Below are 15343 nucleotides of genomic sequence, written 5' to 3' on the forward strand. Positions count from 1 at the left end.
AAGGAAGCTTTCTTTGTAAAGGTTTTCTGATATGTTCATGCATCTCACATAGATAAAACTTTCTTTACATTATACAGCTTGGAAACTCCATCATGGATGGATCCATGAAGGGATATTCGGGATCACATTCGGGCCTATGGTGAAAAAGGAAATATCATCAGATAAAAACTGGATAGAAGCTTTCTGAGAAACTGCTTGGTGATGTGTGCATTCCACTCTGGGAGTTGTACCTTTCTTGTCATTAGATACTGTTTGAACACTGTTCCTGGAAAACCAAAAAAGTGATATTTCCGACCTCATTGAAGACTATGGGAAAAAGTGAAATATTCTCAAATAAAACCGTGACAGAAGCGTTCCAAGAAATTGCTCTCTGATATGTGCATTCATTTCACAGAGTTAAGGCTTACTCTACTTTGCTCAGTGTGGAAAATCTCTCTTTGAGGAATCCGTGAAGGGATATTAAGTGGGGCCAGGAGGCTTGTGGTGAGCAAGGAAACGACTTCCGATGAAAACTGGAGAGAAGCTTTCTGAGCAACTGGTTTGTGATGTGTGTATTCGTCTCATAGAATTAAACCATTCTTGCATTGAGCAGATTAAAATCATTGTTTTTGTGGAATCTGAGGAAGGACATTTGGGAACATTCCTTAGAATATGGAGAAACAAATATCCTCGGATAAAATCCAGAAGGAAGCTTTCTGTGAAACTGCTCTGTGTCATCTTAATTCCCCTCGCTCAGTAAGCCTCTCTTTTCACTGAGCAGTTTTCTAACCCTATTTATGTTTAGCGTGTGAAGGGATATTTGGGAGTGCTTTGAGACTTATGGTGAAACAGGAAATATCTTTAGATAGAAACTGGAGAGAAGCTTTCCAAGGAGCTGCTTTGTGACGTGTGCATTCCACTCACAGAGTTATATGTTTTTTCTCACAGAGGATTATGAAATCCCTTTTGGAGAAAAAGCTACCATGGGACATGCAAAACATGGAGGGCTACAGTGAAAAAGGAAATATTCTCAGGCAAAAACTGAAAGGAAGTTTTCTGTGTAAACGTTTTTTGATAGATATGTTTATGCATCTCACATAGATAAAACTTTCTTTACATTATGCAGCTTGGAAACTCTGTCATGGAAGGATCCGCGAAGGGATATTCGGGATCACATTTGGGCCTACGCTGAAAAAAAAAAAAATATGTTCAGGTAGAAAATGGAGAGAAGTTTTCTGAGACACTGCTTGGTGATGTGTGCATTCCATTCAGGGAGTTATACCTTTTTTCTCATAAGGCAGTGTTTGAACATTGTTCCTGTACAACTAAAAAAGTGATATTCAGAGCACATTGAAGACTATGGCGAAAAGTGAAATGCCATCAAATAAAACTCGGAAAGACGCATTCCAAGAAACTGCTCCCTGACATGTCCATTCATTTCACAGAGTTAAAGCTTACTCTACATTTCCCAGTTTGGAAAGTCTGCCTTTGAGGATTCTGCAAAGGGATATTAAGTGGCAACCCGAGACCTGTGGCGAGAAAGGAAATATCTTCCATTGAAAATTGAAGAGAAGCTTTCTGAGCAACTCTTTTGTGATGTGTGCTCTCATCTCACAGAGTTAAATCATTCTTTGAATTGACCAGTTTGAAATCACTGTTTCTGTGGAATCTGAGAAAGGTCATTTGGGAACACTCTTTAGAATATCCTCAAAAAGAAATAACCTCAGATAGAAACCAGAAGGAAACTTTCTGTGAAACTACTCTGTGTCACGTGAATTCCGCTTGCACAGTTAAGCTTCTGTTTTCATTGAATAGTATTCTAACACTGTTTTTGTTTAGTCTGTGAAGGGATATTCGAGAAGGCTTTGAAGCTTATGGTGTAAAAGCGAATATCTTCAGATAGAAACTGGAGAGAAGCTTTCTGAGGAGCTGCTTTGTGATGTGTGCATTCCACTCACACAATTATACCTTTCTTCTCATAGAGGATTGGGGAATCACTTTTGGAGGAAAAGCTACCAGGGGACATTCAGGAGTACATGGACATCTATGGTGAAAAAGGAAATATCCTCAGACAAAAACTGGAAAGAAGCTTTCTGTGAAACTGTTTTGTGATAGATATGCTTGTTCATCTCACTTACATAAAACTTTCCTTATATTTTGCAGTTTGGAAACTACATCATGGAAGGATCCACGAAGCGACATTCAGGAGTACATTCAGGCCTATGGTGAAAAAGTAGGTATCTTTAAATTAAAACTGGATAGAAGCTTTCTGAGAAACTGTTTTGTGATGTGTACATTCCACTCAGGGATTTATACCTCTTTTCTCATAAGGCAGTGTTTGAACACTGTTCCTGTAAAACCAAAAAAATAATATTTTGGAGTACATGGAAGACTATGGTGAAAAGTGAAATGTCCTGAAATAAAACCCAGAAAGAAGAGTTCCAAGAAACTGCTCTCTGATATGTGCATTCATTTCAGAGAGTTAAAGCTTAATCTACATTTCCCAGTTTGGAAAGTCTGTTTTTGAGGATTCTGTGAAGGGATGTTAAGTGGCAACCGCGTGCCTGTGGCGAGCTAGGAAATGTCTTCCATTGAAAACTGGAGAGAAGTTTTCTGAGCAACTGCTTTCTGATGTGTGTATTCATCTCACAGAGTTAAATCATTCTTTGGAATGAGCTATTTGAAATCACTCTTTCTGGGAACCTGAGAAAGGACATTTGGGAACGCTCTTAAGAATGTGCTGAAACAGAAATACCCTCCGATAAAAACCAGAAGAAAGCTTTCTGTGAAACTGCTCTGTGTCATGTGAATTCTACTCACACAGTGAAGCTTCTATTTTCATTTAGCAGTATTCTAACACTGTTTTAGTTTAGTCAGCTAAAGGATACTCGAGAGTGCTTTGAGGCTTATGGCGAAAACGGAAATATCTTCAGATAGAAACTTGAGAGAAGCTTTCTGAGGAGCTTCTTTGTGACGTGTGCATTCTACTCACAGAGTTATAATTTTCTTCTCATAGATGATTGTGGAATCCCTTTTGGAGGAAAAACTACTAGGGGACATTCGGGAGTATATGGATGTCTATGGTGAAAAAGGAAATATTATCAGACAAAAACTGGAAAGAACTTTCTGTGAAACTGCATTGTGACAGATATGTTTATTCATCTCACATAGATAAAACTTTCTTTCTATTTCTCAGTTTTGAAATTCCATCATGGACGAATTTGCGAAGGGACATTCGGGAGCACATTCACGCCGATGGTGAAATAGGAAATATCTTCTGATAAAAACTGGAGAGAAGATTTCTGAGAAACTACATTGTGATGTGTGCATTCCACTTAAGGAGTCATAGCACATTGAAGACTATGGGAAAAAGTGGAATGTCGTCAAATAAAACCCAGAAAGAAGCATTCCAAGAAACTGCTCTCATGTGAGACGTGTCCATTCATTTCACAGAGTTAAAGCCTACTCTACATTTCCCAGTTTTCAAAGTCTGTCTTTGAGGATTCTGCGAAGGGACATTAAGTGGCAACCGGAGACCTGTGACGAGTAAGGAAATGTCTTCCATTAAAAATTGGAGAGAAGCTTTCTGAACAACTCTTTTGTAATGTTTGTATTCATCTCATAGAGGTAAATCATTCTGTGGATTGAATAGTTTGAAATCACTGTTTCTGTGGAATCTGAGAAAGGACATTTGGGAACGGTCTTTAGAATATCCTGAAAAAGAAATAACCTCAGATAGAAACCAGAAGGAATCTTTCTGTGAAACCACTCTGTGTTGCTTGAATTCCACTCGCACAGTTAAGCTTCTCTTTTCATTGAGCAGTATTGTAACACTGTTTTTGTTTAGTCTGCGAAGGAATATTCGGGAGCACTTTGAGGCTTTAGGTGAAAAAGGAAATATCTTCAGATAGAAATAGGAGAGAAGCTTCCCGAAGAGCTGCTTTGGGTGTGTGCATTCCACTCACAGAATTATACCTTTCTTCTCATAGAGTATTGGACAATTACTTTTGGAGAACAAGCTACCAGGGGACATTCAGGACTATATGGACGGCTATGGTGAAAAAGGAAATATCCTCAGACAAAAACTGGAAAGAAATTTTCTTTCTGAATTTTCTTTCAGTTTCTGTGAAACTGCTTTGTGATAGATATGTTTATTTATCTCACATAGATAAAACTTCCCTTATGTTACACAGTTTGGAAATTCTGCCATGGACGAATCCACGAAGGGACATTCTGGAGCACACTCAAGCCTACGATGAAAAAAAGTGATATCTTCAGATAGAAACTGGATAGAAGCTTTCTGAGAAACAGCTTTGTGATGTGCGCGTTCCACTCACGGAGTTATACTTCTTTCTTCGTAAGGCAGTGTTTGAACACTTTTCCTGTAAAACTGAAAAAGTAATATTTCAGAGTGCGTGGAAGACTATGGCAAAAAGTGAAATATCCTGAAGTAAAACCCAGAACAAAGCGTTCCAAGAAACTCCTCTCTGACATATGCATTCATTTCAGGGAGTTAAAGCTTACTCTACATTTCCCAATTTGGAGTTTGTGTTTGACGATTCTGTGAATGGATATTAAGTGGCGACCGGAGGTATGTGGTGAGCAAGGAAATGTCTTCTGTTGAAATGTGGAGAGAAGCTTTCTGAGCAACTACTTTCTGATGTATGTATTCATCTCATAGAGTTAAATCATTCTTTGGAATGAGCTGTTTGAAATCACTCTTTCTGGGGAACCTGAGAAAGGACAATTGGGAATGCTTTTAAGAATGTGCTGAAACAGAAATACCCTCCGATAAAAGCCAGAAGGAAGCTTTCTGTGAAACTGCTCTGTGTCATGTAAATTCCACCCACACAGTTAAGCTTCCGCTTTCATTGAGAAGAATTCTAACACTCTTTTACTTTAGTCTGCTAAAGGATACTCAAGAGTGCTTTGAGGCTTATGGTGAAAACGGAAATATATTCAGATCAAAACTGGAGAGAAGCTGTCCAATGAGCTGCTTTGTGACGTGTGCGTTCCACTCACAGAATTATACCTTTCTTCTTATGGTGGATTGCAGAATACCTTTTGGAGAAAAAGCTACCAGGGGACATTCGGGAGTATATGGATGGCTATAGTGAACAGGATATATCTTCAGACAAAAACTGGAAAGAAGATTTCTGTGAAACTGCTTTGTAATAGATGTTTATTCATCTCACATAGATAAAACGTTCCTTATATTACGCAGTTTGGAAACTCCATCATGGTCAGTTTCACGAAGGGACATTCAGGAGCACATTCAGGCCAATGGTGAAAAAGAAAATATCTTCAGATAAAAACTGGAGAGAAGTTTTCTGAGAAACTGCTTTGTGAAGTGTGCATTCCACTCAGGGAGTTGTACCTCTTTCTCATAAGGCAGTGTTTGAACACTGTTCCTGTAAAACTGAAATGTGATATTTCAGAGCACATTGAAGACTATGGTGAAAAGTGAAATATCCTTAAATAAAACCCAGAAAGAAGTGTTCCAAGAAACTGCTCTCTGATATGTGCATTCATTTCACAGAGTTAAAGCTTACTTTATGATGTCCAGTTTGGAAACTCTGTCGTTGAGGAATCTGTGAAGGGATATTAAGTGGCACCCAGAGGCCTGTGATGAACAAGGAAATGTTTTCTGATGAAAACTGGAGAGAAGCTTTGTGAGTAATTGCTTTGTGATGTGTGTATTCATCTCATACAGTTAAATCATTCTTTGGATTGAGTAATTTCAAATCACTCTTTCTGTGGAATCTGAGGAAGTACATTTGAGATCAGTCTTTAAAATATGGAGAAGTCCTCCGATTAAAAACCAGAAGGAAGCTTTCTGTGAAACTGCTATGTGTCTTGTGAATTCCTCTCACTCAGTTAAGATTCTCTGTTTACTGAGCAGTTTTCTAACACTGTTTAGGTTTAGTGTGCAAAGGGATATTCAGGAGCGCTTTGAGGCTTAGGAGGAAAAAGGATATATGTTCAGATAGAAAATGGAGAGAAGCTTTCTGTGGAACTGCTTTGTGATGTGTGCATTCCACTCACAGTGATATACCTCTCTTCTCATACAGCATCAGGTAAACGCTTTTGGAAAAAAAGGTACCAAGGGATATTCAGGAGCATATTGATGCCTATGGTGAAAAGCGAAGTAGCCTCAGACAAAAACTGGAAAGAAGCTTTCTGTGAAACTGCTCTGTGATATGTGTATTCATCTATCATAGATAAAGCATTCTTTACATTACGCAGCTTGGAATCTCTGTCATGGACGGATCTGTGAATGGACATTAGAGAGCATATTCATTACTATGGTGAAAAAGGTAATATCTTCAGATAAAAATGGAAAGAAGCTTTCTATGAATCTGCTTTTGCTATGTTTATTTATCTCACATGGATAAAGCTTTCTTTACATTACATAGCCTGAAAACTCCATCATGGACGGATCCGCAAAGAGACATTCGAGATCACATTCAGGCCTATGGTGAAAAAGGAAATATCTTCAGATAAAAACTGGAGAGAAGCTTTCTGAGAAACTACTTTGTGATGTGTGGATTCCACTCACGGAGTTATACCTCTTTTCTCATAAGGTAGTGTTTGAACACTGTTCCTGTAAAACCAAAAAAGTGATATTTTGGAGTGCATTGAAGACTATGGCAAAAAGTGAAATATCCTCAAATAAAACCAGAAAGAAGTCTTCCCAAAAGCTGCTCTCTGATATGTGCATTCATTTCACAGAATGAATGCATAGTCTACATTTCCCAGTTTGGAAACTCTGTCTTTGAGGAATCTGTGAAAGGATATGAAGTGTCGCCCAGAAGTCTGTGTGAGCAAGGAAATGACTTCAGTTGGAAACTGGAGAGAAGCTTTCTGAGCAACTGCTTTGTGACCTGTGTATTCATCTCATGGACTTAAATCATTCTTTGAATTGAGCAGTTTGAAATCACTGTTTCTGTGGAACCTGAGAAGGAATGTTTGAGAACGCTCTTTACAATATGCTGAAAAAGAAATACCCTCAGATAAAAACCAGAAGTAAGCTTTCTGTGAAACTGCAATGTTTTGTGTGAATTTTTCTTGCTCAGTCAAGCTTCTCTTTAAATGAGCACCATTCTAACACTGTTTGTGTTTAGTGTATGAACGGATATTTGGAAGCACTGTGAGGCTCATGGTGAAAAAGGAAATATGTTCAGATAGAAAATGGAAGAGAAGCTTTCTTAGGAACTGTTTTGTGGTGTGTGCATTCCACTCACAGTGTTATACCTGTCTTCTCATACAGCATCGGGGAAACCCTTCTGAAGAAAAGGTACCAAGTGATACTCATCAGCATATTGACGCCTATGGTGAAAAGGGAAATAGTCTCAGACAAAAACTGGAAAGAAGCTTTCTGTGAAACTGCACCATGATATGTGCATTCATCTCATGTATATAAAGCTTTCTTTACAATACGCAGCTTGGAAACTCTGCCATGGATGGATCTGCAAAGGGACATTCAGGAGCACATTCACTACTATAGAGAAAAAGGAAATATCTTCAGCTAAAAACTAGAAAGAAGCTTTCTGGGAATCTACCTTTTGCTATGTTTATTCAGTGCACATATATAAAGCTTTCTTTACATTACGCAGCCTGGAAACTCCGTCATGGACGGATCCGCGAAGGGATATTCAGGATCACATTCGGGCCTAGGGTGAAAAACGAAATATCATCAGATAAAAACTGGAAAGAAGCTTTCTGAGAAACTGCATTGTGATATGTGCATTCCACTCAGGGAATTACACTTCTTTTCCCATAAAGCAGTGTTTGAACACTGTTCCCGTAAAACTGAAAAAATGATATTTTGTAGTGCCTTGAAGGCTATGCAAAAAGTGAATAATAATCAAATAAAACCAAGAAAGAAGCGTTCCAAAAATCTGTTCTGTGATATGTGCATTCATTTCACAGAGTTAAAGCTGGCACTACATTGTCATGTTTGGAAACTCTGTCTTTCAGGAATCTGCAAAGGGGTAGTAAGTGACACCCGGAGACCTATGTTGAGCAAGGAAATGTCTTCTGTTCAAAATTGAAGAGAATCTTTCTGAGCAACTACTTTGTGATGTGTCTATTCATCTCATAGAGTTAAATCATTCTTTGGATTGAGCAGGTTGAAATCACTGTTTCGGTGGAACCTGAGAAAGGACATTTGGGAACACTCTTAAGAATATGCTAAAAAAAGAAAGACCCTCAGATAAAAACCAGAAGGAGGTATTCTGTAAAACTGCTCTGTGTCTTGTGAATTCCACTGGTACAGTTAAGCTTCTGTTTTCATAGAGCAATATTCTAACACTGTTTTAGATTAGCCTCCTAAAGGATATTCGGGAGCACTTTGAGGATTATGGTAAAAGCGGAAATATCTTCAGATCGAAACTGGAGAGAAGCTTTCTTAGGAGCTGCTTTTGATGTGTGCATTCCACTCACAGAATTATACCTTTCTTCTTATACCTTGGTTTCTCCAAAAGGAGAAACCATTTTGGAGAATGAGGAACGAAGGGATAACTGGGAGCATATTGATGCCTACGGTGAAAAGGGAAAGAGCCACAGACAAAAACTGGAAAGAAGCTTTTTGTGAAACTGCTCTGTGCTATATGTACTCATCTCACATGGATAAATCTTTCTTTACATTATGCAGCTTGGAAACTCTGTCATGGACGGATCCATGAAGGGACATTCAGGAGCACATTCAGGACTATGGTGAAAACTGAAAGGTCCTCAGACAAAAACTGTAAAGAAGATTTCTGTGAAGCTGCTTTGTGATACATATGTTTATTCTTATCACAAAGATAAAACTTTCTTTATATTACGCAGTTTGTAAACTCCATCAAGGACGTATCTGCGAAGGGACATTCAGAGCACATTGAGGCCTATAGTGAAAAAGGAAATATCTTTAGATAAAAACTGGAGAGAAGCTTTCTGAGAAACTGCTCTGTGATCTGTGCATTCCACTCAGGGATTTATACCTCTTTTCTCATAAGGCAGTGTTTGAACACTGTTTTTGTAAAACCGAAAAAGTGATATTTCAGAGCACCTTGAAGACTATGGCGGAAAGTGAAATATCCTCAAATAAAACCCAGACAGAAGCGTTCCAAAAACTGTTCTCTGATATGTGCATTCATTTCACAGAGTTAAAGATTACTCTATGTTGCCCAGTTTGAAAACTCTGTCTTTGAGGAATCTGTATAGGGATATTAAGTGGCGTCGGGAGGCCTGTGGTGAGCAAGGAAATGTCTTCCGATGAAAACTGGAGAGAAGCTTTGTGAGCAACTGCTTTGTGATGTGTGTATTCATCTCACAGATGTGAATCGTTCTTTGGATTGAGCAGTTTGAAATCACTGTTTTGGTGGAATCTGAGGAAGGACATTTGGGAACACTCTTTAGAATATGGAGAAAGAAATATCCTCAGATAAAAACCAGAAAGAAGTTTTCTGTGAAACTGCTATGTGTCGAGTGAATTCTTCTCCCTCCTTAAGCTTCTCCTTTCATTGAGCAGTTATCCAACACTGTTTATGTTTAGTCTGAGAAGGGATATCCTGGAGCACTTCGAGGCTTATGGTGAAAACGGAAATATCTTCAGATAGAAACTGGAGAGAAGCATTCCGAGGAGCTGCTTTGTGACGTGTGCATTCCACTCACAGAGTTATACCTTTTTTCTCATAGAGGATTGGGAAATCCCTTTAGGAGAAAAAGCTACCAAGGGACATTCACCCTTGGAGGGCTATGGTGAAAAAGAAAATATCCTCAGGCAAAAACTGAAAAGCAGCTTTCTCTGTAAATGCTTTATGATAGATATGTTTATTCATCTCACATAGATAAAATTTTCTTTATATTACGCAGTTTGGAAACTCCATCATGATCGGATCCGCGAATTGACATTTGGGAGCAAATTCAGGCCTATGGTGAAAAAGGAAATATCTTAAGGTAAAACCGGAGGGAAGCCTTCTGAGAAACTGCTTTGTGATGTCCACATTCTACTCAGAGAATTTTACCTCTTTTCTCATAAGGCAGTGTTTCAACACTGTTCCTGTAAAACGGAAAAAGTGATATTTTGGAATGCATTGAGGACTACGGTGAAAAGTGAAATATCCTCAAATAAAACCCAGAAAGAAGGATTTCAAGAATTGGCTCTCTGATATGTGTATTCATTTCACAGAGTTAAAGCTTACTCTACATTGTCCAGTTTGGAAACTCCCTCTTTGAGGAATCTGTGAAGGAGTATTATGTGGTGCCCGGAGGCCTGTGTTGAACAACGACATGTCTTCCAATGAAAACTGGAGAGAAGCATTCTGAGCAACTGCTTTGTGATGTGTGTATTCTTCTCATAGAGTTAAATCTTTCCTTGGATTTAGCTGTTTGAAATCACTGTTTCTGTGAAACCTGAGAAAGGAAATTTGGGAATGCTCTTTAGAATATGCTGAAAAAGGAATACCTTCAGATAAAAACCAGAAGGAAGTTTTCTGTGAAACTGCTCTGTGTCTTGTGAATTCCACTCACACAGTTAAGCTTCTCTTTTCATTGAACAGTTTTCTAACCCTGTATATGTTTAACATGCAAAGGGATATTCGGGAAAGCTTTGAGGCTTACGGTGGAAAAGGAAATATGTTCTGATAGAAACCGAAGGGAAGCTTTCATGATTCTGCTTTGTGACGTGTGCATTCCACTCACAGACTTACTCCTTTCTTCTCATAGAGGATTGGGGAATCCCTTTGGAGAAAAAGCTACCAAGGGACATTCGGGAGTGTATGGATGGCTATGGTGAAAAAGGGAATATCCTCAGACAAAAAATGGAAAGAAACTTTCTGTGAAACTGCTTTTTGATAGATATTTTATTCAGCTCACATAGATAAAGCTTTCTTTATATTACTCAGTTTAGAAACTTCATCATGGACGGATCAATAAAGGGACATTCCGCAGAGCACTCAGGCCTATGGTGAAAAAGGAACTATCTTCAGAAAAAAACTGGAGAGAGGCTTTCTGAGAAACTGTTTTGTAATGTGTGCATTCCACTCAGGGAGATATACTTCTTTTCTCATAAGACAGTGTTTGAACACTGTTCCTGTAAAGCTTAAAAAGTGGTATTTCAGAGCGCATTGAAGACTATGGCGAAAAGTGAAATATTCTCAAATAAAACCCAGAAAAAAAGGTTCCAAGAAACTGCTCTCTGATATCTGCATTCAATTCACAGAATTAAAGCTTACTCTACATTGCCCAGTTTGGAAACTCTCTCTTTGAGGAATCTGCGAAGGGATATTAATTGGCACCCGAACGCCTGCAGTGAGCAAGGAAATATGTTCTATTGAAAACTGGAGAGAAGCTTTCTAAGAAACTGCTTTGTGATGTGTTCTTTCCACTCAGGGAGTTATACCTCTTTTCTCATAAGGCAGTGTTTGAACACTGTTCCTGTAAAACCGAAAAGGTGATATATCGAAGCCCATTGAAGGCTAAGGCGAAAAGTAAAATATCCTCAAATAAAACCCAGAAAGAAGCGTTTCAAGAAACTACTCTCATACGTGCATTCATGTCACAGAGTTAAAGATTACTCTACATTACCGAGTTTGGAAATTCTGTCTTTGAGGAATTTGCGAAGGGATATTAAGTGGCACCCGGAAGCCTGTGGTGAGCAAAGAAACATCTTCCGATGAAAACTGGAAAAACGCTTTCTGAGCAACTGCTTTGTGATGTGTGTATTCATCTCATACACTTAAACCATTTTGGGTTTGAGCAGTTTGAAATCACTATTTCTGTAAAATCTGAGGAAGGACATTTGTGAACGCTCTTTAGAATATGGAGAAAGAAATATCCTAAGATAAAAAACACAAGGAAACTTTCTGTGAAACTGCTGTGCTTCACGTGAGTTCCACTCTCACAGTTCAGCATCTCTTTACACTGAGCAGTATTCTAACACTGTGTTTAGTCTGTGAAGGGATATTCAGGAACTCTTTTAAGCTTATGGTCAATGGAAATATCTTCAGATAGAAACTGGAGAGAAGCTTTTTGAGGAGCTGCATGTGACATGTGCATTCCACTCACAGAATTATACCTTTCTTCTCACAGAGGACTGGGGAATCCCTTTTGGAGAAAAAGCTACCAAGGGACATTCAGGAGTATATGGATGGCAATGGTGAAAAAGGAAATATCCTCAGACAAAAACTGGAAACAAGCTTTCTGTGAAACTGCTTCATGACAGATACATTCATTCATTGCACATAGATAAAACTTTGCTTATATTACGCAGCTTGGAAATGCTGTCATGGATGGATACACGAAGGGACATTGGGGAGCACATTCTGGCTTATGGTGAAATAGGAAATATCTTCAGATAAACACTTGAAAGAAACGTTCTGTGAATCTGCCTTTTGCAATGTTTATTCACCTCACTTAGGTAAAGCTTTCTTTACATTTCACAGCTTGGAAACTCCATCATTGATGGGTCTGTGAAGGGATATTTGGGATCACATTCAAGTCTATTGTGAAAAAGGAAATATCTTCAGATAAAAACTGCAAAGAAGTGTTCTGTGAATCTGTTTTTTGCTCCATTTATTCATCTCACATAGAAAAAGCTTTCTTTACATTATGCAGCCTAGAAACTCTGTCATGGACGGATGCATGATGGGATATTCGGGATCAAATTCCGGCCTATGATGAAAAAGGAAATCTCTTCATATAAAAACTGGAGAGAAGTTTTCTGAGAAGGTGAAAAAGGAAATCTCTTCATATAAAAACTGGAGAGAGGTTTTCTGAGAAACTGATCTGTGATGTGTGCATTCAACTCCTGGAGTTATACCTCTTTTCTCTTAAGGCAGTGTTTTAACACTATTTGTGTAAAACCAAAAAAGTGATATTTTGGAGTGCATTGAGGACTGTGGTGAAAAGTGAAACATCCTCAAATAAAATCCAGAGAGCACTGTTGCAAGAAAAGCTCTCTGATATGTGCATTCATTTCACAGAATTCAAGCTTACTCTACATTTTTCACTTCGAAAACTCAGTCTTTGAGGAATCTGCGAAGGGGTATTAAGTGTTGCCCAGAGTCCTGTGGTGAGCAAGGAAATGCCTTCCGGTGAAAACTGGAGAGAAACTTTCTGAGTAACTGCTTTGTGATGTGTGTATTAATCTCAAAGAGTTAAAACATTCTTTGGATTGAGCAGTTTGAAATCACTATTTCCGTGGAATCTGATGAAGGACATTTTAGAAGGCTCTATAGAATATGGAGAAAGAAATATCCTCAGATAAAAACTAGAAGGAAGCTTTCTGTGAAACTGCTATGTGTCATGTGAATTCCTCTCACTCATTTAAGCAACTCTTTTCATTGAGCAGTTTTCTAACACTGTTTATATTTAGCATGCGAAGGGATATTCAGGAGTGCTTTGAAGCTTACGGTGAAAAAGGAAGTGTGTTCAGATAAAAACTGGAGAGAAGCTTTCCGAGGAACAGCTTTTGACGTGTGTATTCCACTCACAGTGTTATACCTCTCTTCTCATACAGCATTGAGGACCCCTTTTGGAGAAATAGGTACCATGGGATATTCAGGAGCATATTGACGCCTATGGTGAAAAGCCAAATAGCCTCACACAAAAACTGGAAAGAAGCTTTCTGTGAAAATGCTCTGTGATATGTGTATTCATCTCATATAGTTAAAGCTTTCTTTACATTACACAGCAGGAAAACTCTGTCATGGGCGGATCCGTGAAGGGACATTCGGGAGCACATACAGGACTATGGTGAAAAAGGAAATATCTTCAGATAAAAACTGGAAAGAAGCTTTCTGTAACTCTACTTTTTGCTATGTTTATTCATCTCACATAGATGAAGCTTTCTTTACATTACTCTACTTGGAAACTTCGTCATGGAGGAACCACGAAGGGACATTCAGGAGCACATTCAGGCCTATGGTGAAAAAGGAAATATGTTCAGATAAAAACCAGAGAGAAGCTCTCTGAGAAACTGATTTGTGATGTATGCATTCCACTCAGGTAGTTATTCCTCTTTTTCTCATAAGGCAGTGTTTGAACCTTGTTCCTGTAAAACTGAAAAAGTGATATTTTGGAGCACATTTAAGACTATGGTGAAAAGTGAACTATCCTCAAATAAAACCCGGAAAGAACCGTTCCAAGAAACTGCTCTCTGGTATGTCCATTCACTTGACAGAATTAAAGCTTACTCTACATTGCCCACTTTGGAAACTGTGTCTTTGAGAAATCTGTGAAGGCATATTAAGTGGCACCTGGAGGCCTGAGGTGAGCAAGGAAATGTCTTCCGTTCAAAACTGGAGAAAAGCTTACTGCACAACTGATTTGGGAAGTGTGTTTTCATCTCATAGATTTAAATCATTCTTTGGAATGAGCAGTTTGAAAGTACTGTTTCTGTGAAATCTCAGGAAGAATATTGGGGAACGCTCTTTAGAATATCCTGACACACTGCTTAAAATATGGAGAAAGAAATATCCTCAGATAAAAACCAAAAGGAAGTTTTCTGTTAAACTGCTATGTGTCATGTGCATTCCACTCACAGAGTTATACTTTTCTTCTCATAAAGGATTGGGGAATTCCTTTTGGAGAAAAAGCTACCGGGGACATTCGGGAGTATATGGACAGCAATGGTGAAAAAGGAAATATCCTCAGACAAAAACAGGAAAGAAGATTTCTATGAAACTGTTTTGTGATAGATATGTTTATTCTTCTCACATAGATAAAGCTTTCTTTCTACTATGCAGTTTGAAACCTCCGTAATGTTCGGATCCACGAAGGGACATTCTGCAGCACATTCAGGCCTATGGTGAAAAAGGAATATCTTCAGAAAAAAACTGGAGAGAGGCTTTCTGAGAAACTGCTTTGTGGTGTGTGCATTCTACTCAGGGAGTTATATCTCTTTTCTCATAAGGCAGTGTTTGAACACTGTACCTGTAAAACCGAAAAAGTAATATTTCAAAGCGCATGGGAGACTATGGCGAAAGGTGAAATATCCTGAAATAAAATCCAGAGAGAAGCGTTCCAAGAAACTGCTTTCTGGCTTGTGCATTCATTTCAGAGTTAAAGCTTACTCTACATTTCCCAGTTTGGAAAGTCTGTCTTTGAGGATTCTGCAAAGGGATATTAAGTGGCGACTGGAGGCCTGTGGCGAGCAAGGAAATGTCTTCCGTTGAAAACTGGAGAGAAGCTTTCTGAGCAACTGCTTTGTGATGTGTGTATTCATCTCATAGAGTTAAATCATTCTTTGGATTCAGCAGTTTGAAATCACTCTTTCTGTGGAACCAGAGAAAGGACATTTGGGTACGCTCTTAAGAATATGCCTAAAAGATATTCCTTCTGATAAAAACCAGAAGGAAGATTCCTGTGAGACTGCTCT

The sequence above is a fragment of the Macaca thibetana genome, chromosome 8, assembly GCF_024542745.1.
Source record: "Macaca thibetana thibetana isolate TM-01 chromosome 8, ASM2454274v1, whole genome shotgun sequence".
In the NCBI taxonomy this organism is placed as follows: Eukaryota; Metazoa; Chordata; class Mammalia; order Primates; family Cercopithecidae; genus Macaca; species Macaca thibetana.